Source organism: Belonocnema kinseyi, chromosome 5 (genome assembly GCF_010883055.1).
Source record: "Belonocnema kinseyi isolate 2016_QV_RU_SX_M_011 chromosome 5, B_treatae_v1, whole genome shotgun sequence".
Taxonomy (NCBI): Eukaryota; Metazoa; Arthropoda; class Insecta; order Hymenoptera; family Cynipidae; genus Belonocnema; species Belonocnema kinseyi.
In genome coordinates, this window is record NC_046661.1 from 39,687,570 (window position 1) to 39,695,967 (window position 8,398).

General features: G+C 26.7%; 1 protein-coding gene across 1 annotated transcript in view; it reads right to left on the reverse strand.

Annotated features, from left to right (window-relative positions):
* Positions 1-8,398, reverse strand: part of LOC117172589 (60S ribosomal protein L39) — a 19,081-nt gene that overhangs the window by 9,408 nt on the left and 1,275 nt on the right. The window lies entirely within an intron of this gene.

The following is an 8,398-nucleotide window of genomic DNA, read 5'->3' on the forward strand; positions in this document are numbered from 1 at the left end:
TGGCTTGAGGCAAATTGAAAGAGGGGTTGACACTTAGCGCCCTCGATGGCCATCCAGTGAAGTAAGTGAAACGAGCGCAAAATTCAAAATGTGTAGTTTATGAGAATAAAAGGAGCATATTTTATTCATTAGAAGAATGTAATTGATATGTTCTACATAAAGTTTTATGTTTTACTATTCCCATTTTCATCGAAAACAATTTTTTTATAGTAATTATTTAATTTAATGTTAAATTGATATTCAATATCCTTTATGAAAATTGAACAACTTTAAATCCAAATTTATTTTTTCTACCTTAAATTTGATCTTTTTCGATGAAAATTTATTGTAGGGTAAGTTTACAGTAGATGGAGAATTTCTTTAGCTTTCGGCGGAAAATAAATTTTATATGAAAATTCATTTTCTTAAACAAAAATTCATTTTTAGAACTGAAAATCTTACTATTCTAATGTTTATTGAAAACATTTTTTTATACTAATTTTTTAATTTAATTTTAAATTGAAAATTAATGTGCTTTATGAAAATTGAACAACTTTAAATCGATATTTATATGTATAATAGGTTATGCTTATGGTAGACGGAGAATTTCTTTACAAATTCAAATATTTGTTTGACATTTCATGTATTTTGTGAAAAATCTTTGTTTCTCGATGCAAAAAATTAATCTCTTCGGTAGAAAATAAGTTTTTATATGAAAATTTATTTTCTTAACCGAAAATTAATTTTTATAAGTGAAAATCCAACTATCCCAATTTTCATTGAAAACAATTTTCTTATATTAATTTTTTACTTTGACTTTTAATTTAATTTAAATGTTTTCATGTAATTTTTCACGTATAAATATTTCGAGAATAGCTTCTTCTTGGTTAAACATTTATTTTACTACTATTTTCACTATACCAAGCTTTTGAGAAGTATTTTTTTTTTTTATTGTTATGATATAAAGATGATTTGCAGAAGAGGTGAATGAACTGTAGATGAAAGATGAAACCGTGGCCTTTACAAAATTTTGATTATCAAGTGTCAAAAATTTTGAATTTTCCTACTTAGTTCAGCGAGAACGAAATTCACAGGATCTCCTTCATATTACTATTAATCTAAAAAATCTCAAGGGGAAAATTAAAGTTGGTCTTTTTCGTAAAATACATTTTTCAGTTTTTCTAAAAATTAACGCTGTTTTGTCAGTCTGAAGAAATTTTCATCTTACTCTAAAGAATTGGAGATAAAACTTTTTGAAATGAAATTTTTGTAATTTTTTTCATAATTCGCTTCAGTTCGTGAAAAAAATAATTGATGAAAAACAAAAAAAAAATATTTGTCTCATATTTTAAATTGGGAAATAATATTTCACGATTTTTAAACTAAATAATAAAACACTTAATTTTTATATTTGTTTAGTTGAAAATTTTTAAGGATTATATTGTCCTCGATCAGAACTAAATTTATACAATATTTCTAATATTTAAAAATTATGAGCTAATAAACATGAAAAAATGCAACAACAAAGCGATAAAACAATTAAAATCTAAATGTTAAATGAAACTGTGAAATGAGTTTCAGGACTGAAATGCTAATGAAAACATAGTAAATAAACAAAATATTTGTTAAAATTTGCTCAGAACAAAATATAGGTTTAGATCCTATAATTAAATTTTTGTAATATTTACGCAATCGCATTTTAAGTTTTAAATATTTGAGAATGTTTTAAAAGATGTCAAGGAATTTTCAATTTATTTTTTATAATTTAAAAGAATTTAAAAGAATGAAAAAGAAATTAAACGGATCCCTTTTTTAAATTCCAAAGTACTTCAGAAATAAAAAAAAAAAGTTCTAGGTATTTCAAAATATTTCGAAGGACTTGAAAAATTTGAGAGAATTTTAAAAGGTTCCAATGGATTTCCAATTGATTATAGAAATTTAATATGAGATTTTAAAGGATTTGAAATATTTCAGGGTATTTTTAAAATTTCAAGGAATTTTCAAGAGCTTTAAAAAATTTCAAAATATTTTGAAGGATTTTAAATATTTGAGGATGTTATGAAAGATGTCAAGGAATTTTCAACTTATTTTTATAATTGAAAGGAATTTCAAAGAATTTAAACAAGTTTGGCAGGTTAATTTTAAAAAATTTCAAAGGACTTTAGAAATCTTTAAGATGTCAAGGCGTTTCAAAAGATTTTAGAGGTTTCGATATATTTGAGAGTATTTTAAAAGGTTCCAAGGAATTTTCAATGGATTTCAATAATTTAGTATGAGATTTTACAGGATTTGAAATATTTTAGCGAATTTTTAAAATTGCAAGGAATTTTCAAGAGCTTTGAAAAACTTCAAGAGATTTTAAAGCGTTTAAAATATTTTAAAACATTCCAAAGAATTTTCATTTCAATCGATTTCAAAGAATTTGAACGGTTTTTTTATATTTCCTGGTTGAAGGCGGACCTGCTTAGTTGAAAATTTAGTTTTTTTTTTGGTTCGTGAATCATAAGTTTAGTTGGAAAAAATTGTTTTCTAAAAATCTAACTATTTTGTAGAAAATTCTTTTTGTTTTGGATTAAAAATCGACTTTTTAACTAGAAATTTAACTATTCTATGTTTTATTGAAAAGTGAACTTTTTTAGTTGAAAATTTTTGTATTTTATTGAATACTCGTGTTTCTTAATAGAAAATTGATCTTTTTTGTCGAAAATTTAATTATGATTAAACATTGATTTTTTGTATACAAAACTAGTCTTGGTGGAAAATAAATTTCTTTTGTGAAAAATTCATGTATTTTATTAAAAATTGGTTTTTTTAGTATACAGTTCAGGCTTTTGGATAAAAATTTACCTTTTGTTACAAAATTTAACTATTTTGTTTAAAACAATTTTAACCATTTTTTTTAATTTATGTATTTTCTTCAAAATGACATAAAATGTCAACCAAATATTTGACTTTCTAAAGAAATTCTCCATCTACTGTAAACTTAACCAACAATAAATTTTCATCGAAAAAGATCAAATGTAAGGTAGAACCAATAAATTTGGATTTAAAGTTGTTCAATTTTCATAAAGGATATTAATTATCAATTTAAAATTAAATTAAAAAATTACTATAAAAAATTGTTTTCGATAAAAATGGGAATAGTACAACATAAGACTTTATGTAAAACATATCAATTATATTCTTCTAATAAATAAAATATGCTCCTTCTTTTGTTCTCATAAACTACACATTTCGAATTTCGCGCTCGTTTCACTTACTTCACTGGATGACCAACGAGGGCGCTAAGTGTTAAAACCCTCTCTCAATTTGCCTCAAGCCATCTCGTATCCAGTATATATATATATATATATGTGTGTGTGTGTGTGTCACTGGCACGTGAGTACTGACAGAACGCGTTCACTGCGCACGCGCGGGAATCAGGACACATGTTGCATTGCCAGTGACAGACGCTTGTATTAAATAAAGTACAAATCCTTATTGAAAACATTAACATCCAGCATCTAATTTCGCATTTGCGACATTCAAAATTGAAAAATTTATGATTAAATAATTTTTTATTTCAAAAATTAATATTTGTATAGTTTCGAATTGAAAATTCTTCAATTTTTAATAAAAAATTTAAATGGTTAATTAACTAGTTTAATATATCTGCCGTGATATTTAAAAAGCAGTATCTACAAAAAGTCGAAAATGAGTTTTTTATATCGTTGGAATCGTAAAAAAAAAGATAAAATCGTTGATGAAAAAGGTTTTTTTAAAATTGTTAATAAAATTAAAAATAATTTTTAAATAATTATTGCAAAAAAGCCGCCTCTTTTAATTCTGGCGAGTCGTGTTAGCTAAGAAAACAGTGTCTACAGAAACTTTTCCGTAACTGCAAGAATTGTAACACGGAGGCTCGAATACGGTACCTCAGCAAACGCAGTATCTACAAATAAAACTATTAACAATTGCAAAATGAACACAACTAATTATAAAAATTGTGAAAAGGAAGCAATATATTTACTTCGACCAGTTGTTGATTGCTGAATAAAGGTACAAAAAACAATTGCTATTTAAATTTAAAAAGAATTTTTAGCAACGAAATTTTCGACTTTTTGAAGTAATCCGTATTTGTTTCTATTTCAAAAGCTGATAATACTTCTAATTACTATTGAAGTGTACCTTTAAAATTATTTCGAGCATGTGTTTGTACCGATTTATAAATTATGCGATTTATCGATATATTATATATCGATGTTTAGTAAGCTACTGTAAGCTATAATAGCAGTTTTTGATAATAAAGAAAGATTAAAATAAATATTTTCTAAAGTTAATGAATAAGACGAGCCAGCCGTAAATTCCAAATGTTCGCAGATACTGTTTTCTTACGAACACCAAGGCTGCTTTCCAAGGCTCAGTGTTCGTAAGAAAGCAGTTTCTGCAGATGCGGCGTTTTTGCCTAAGGGACCATTCACAAATTACTTAACGCGTTTTTCTTTTTTCCACATCGATGTATCACTGTTCACATCACGGAAATTATATTCTCTTCTTTATTTAAACAAAAGAAAAACACGTTACATAATTTTTGAATGATCCCTAATTTTGCTTCACATTTTTTGCAGTATCTGCATTTTTAATAACAAATTAACCATTTTTTTCAGAATTAAGAAGATCACCTACAAATGAGATATCTCAAATATCCTGGTAAAAACGTTGGAAATATATCAGACGATTTGTACTGGAGCAAATGCAGGTTCCTGTTAACAAAAAAAAAACGACTAAGTAATTTGCATGACAAACTATCAGTATAAAATGAGCTCAACTTCAGTGTACAATTTGATATGTTTAAGGGGATGCTTTTGAGATGAAACTTCTTGCAAGTGTTCCTCCATTTTCATACAATACATTTTCCAATTTGTAGGTCAGAATAATAATATTTAGGGCCTCTTTTAAAGCTTTAAACAAGTAAATTTCAAAATTTAAGCTATGATATCGGAAGCATTGGTGATTGTGAGTCCTAATGGCAGCAATGGGAGTGGGGGCGAGAACAGTTACCTCTTTCGATGATATTGAACCCTTCGAAATTTTTTTGCTCACTTTTCCCGACAATAGACTTGGCCTTCGGGTGGCCGTGACGTCACTGCAATGCAGGTTCTCAATTATTTCGCTGAATTCAACTATTTTTTGAATAAAATTAAAAATCCTTTTTGATTAAAATATCAAATATCACGTTTTTCGTTAAAAAATTATCTTCTATGGTTAATAATTTCATTACATAGTTGAAAGTGAAACTACTTTGTTTAAAATTAATTTATTTGGTTGATAACTATTTAAACATTTTAGACTAGATGAAAATTTTTTTCAAAATTTAATTACTTTGTTGAAAATTAAGATTTTTAATTGACAATTCATTGCTTTAAGTGGAAATTTATTTTTCGACCAGATAAATGATGAGTTGTTAAAAAAATGGAACTCTTGAATTTCCTACAAAACAAATAATTTTTTAACGAAAAAGATTACGCTCCTATCAAAGAATAAGGTAACTTTTGCACAAAAATTGGAATAGATCGAGTCAATTTTCAAATAAGATGATTAATTATTGAAAAATTATAATTATTACATGCATTTTTAACTGAAAAGATCAATTTTAAACACAAACATAAAATAGTTAAATTTTCAGTTAGCAAAATAAATTGTTTAAAAATAAACATAATAAAGAAATTTTCAGCAATATAGTTTAATTTTCTAGCAAAGAAATTAATTTGTAACCGAAAAGATCTATTTTCAACAACTGAGAGTACGCTTCTAACAAAAAACACAAATTTTCACCTAAAGCAGATAGATTTTCAACTAAAAATAGGATAGTTAAATTTTCATTAAAAATTGAATTTTTAATTAAATGAAATTAAATTTTCAACGAAATAGTATATTTTTTAACAAAAAAGGTTAAATTTATATTTAAAAAGATCAATTTCCGACAAAAAATTGCAACAGTAACATTTTCAGTTAAAGAAATGAATTGTAAATTAGAAAAAACTTATTTTCAACCAAAAAGATGATTTTTACACAAGAAACATGATTTTCAATAAAATATTTTAATTTTTAAAGCAATTTTAAACTAAAAAATGAATGAGTCACCTACAAGATTAAATAATCTCCCAGAAAATTCGAATTTTCAATCAAATACAGGAATTTTTAACCAAACATTTATATTTTCATCTTAAGAGGATAAATTCTGAACCACATATTCACGACTTAAATTTCCACCTAAAATAGTTAATTGTCAACTAGAAATCTTAATTTCTAAGAAAGTAATTAAATGTTGAAAAAAATTCTTATCAACTAAAATGATCAGTCATCAACCAAATAAATTAATTTTAAACAAAGTAGTTTCACTTTCAACTATGTATTGGAATTATTAACCAAAGAAGATATTTTTTTAAATAATAATACAAATAATTTCACTTTATCGAAAATGCCCGAACTCTTTCATGTTTTCCCTGATTATTGTCTTCTTCACTGCGTTTGAAAATAAAAAATTCATTTTTGTAATTATGGTTTTTTATAGGCTCTTAAGGATATGTTTGTAATTACTCTTATTCAAATTATCAAGCATAATATATTTTTCATCAAATAAAAAGATGGCCTAATGTGCATTGCATTAATTTTATAATTTTATTTTTGAAATTTTCCTCATTGAGAACCTGCATTGCAGTGATGTCACGGCCACCCGAAGGCCAAGTCTATTGTCGGGAAAAGTGAGCAAAAAAATTTCGAAGGGTTCAATATCATTGAAAGAGGTAACCGTTCTCGCCCCCGCTCCCATTGCTGCCATTAGGACTCATAATCACCGCTGCTTCTGACATCATTGCTTAAATTTTGAAATTTGTTTGTTTAAAGCTTTAAAAGAGGCCCTAAATATTATTATTCTGGCCTACAAATTGGAAAATGTATTGTATGAAAATGGAGGAACACTTGCAAGAAGTTTCATCTCAAACGCATCCCCTTAAACATATCAAATTTTACACTGAAGTTGAGCTCATTTTATACTGATAGTTTGTCATGCAAATTACTTAGTCGTTTTTTTTTGTTAACAGGAACCTGCATTTGCTCCAGTACAAATCGTCTGATATATTTCCAACGTTTTTACCAGGATATTTGAGATATTTTATTTGTTCACAAATAAAAGAATTGTGCAGCTAATCCAATTTCATAGCGCAGCCGTTGATAATAGGTCCACAATAGATAGAACCTTATTTGTGCACTATAAAATTATGAACATTTTTTCACATCACCATATTCGACCTAAAATCAACAGTTCTCGAGTAATTTTAAAAAACATGTTATTGTTTAACACTTTCCAGAATTTCGGAACTTTGCCGTACACATATGTTTGGGGACTTTTTACAATATATTTAGAAAGCCGTTGCCAACGTATCTGTGAAAAAAAGGATACTTTTCCGAATTTTTTTTTAAGTGATATTTGTTCCCCGCCGACCAGTGTTGCCAGATTGGGGATTCAATTCCTAGATTTAGAGATTTTCAGGCGTCTCAGGGATGAGTCTAGAGATGTGAAATATTTAGGGTAAAAATTAGGGATTTCAAGCAAAAGTATTTAAAATATTTATTTCCAAGAATAGTTTTAAGTTTCAGTGAATTTCAATGCATCGGTAGAGCGGGGGTTTTCTATTGTAAACATTTTGAAAGACAAACTTCGAAATAAACTAAATATAAAAACTGTCAACGCTCTTATGAGAATCAGGTTTTTAATAAAGCCAATCACTTGCGCCAACTTTGAAAAATTCACTAGTGAAAATGTTTATGAAAGCAATTTTTCCATTGAAATGCTAGATGCGCTTAATGATATGTAAAAAATCATTGTTTATTTTAAATTTTTGTTTAATTGTGATTTCGAACTAATGATCTTCTGCAGCTTTGCATTCCAAAAAAAAAAACATAAATATATATTGTAAGTTCTGTGATAAAAGTGTGTACTACATCATTATATATATATATATATTTTCATTTTTCACATGTTTTTGGAGAATGACGAAATATAAATTAAATTTAGTATTAAGGGCATGTGATACTTAGAAAATTGTCGATTTTACCAGTTTTAGGTTCCGACGGCTTTTTTTCTTTAATTTTCAATATTTTGTCTTAAAAATTTGGGACATGATAGTGACCATGCTAACGGACGTCCCCACACACTTTTTTTTGGTTTAATTAAAAAAAGTTTTAATTTAGCAATATCTGATTAATTTGCATAGTGCTTAGGAGTTAGTATCGATTTTACCAGTTTTAGGTTCCGACGGATTTTTTTCTAGAATAATCAATATTTTGTCTTAAAAATTTGGGAAATGATAGCGAACATGCTAACGGACGTCCCCGCATACTTTATTTGTGTTTTTTTTTCAACCATTTTTTTGATATT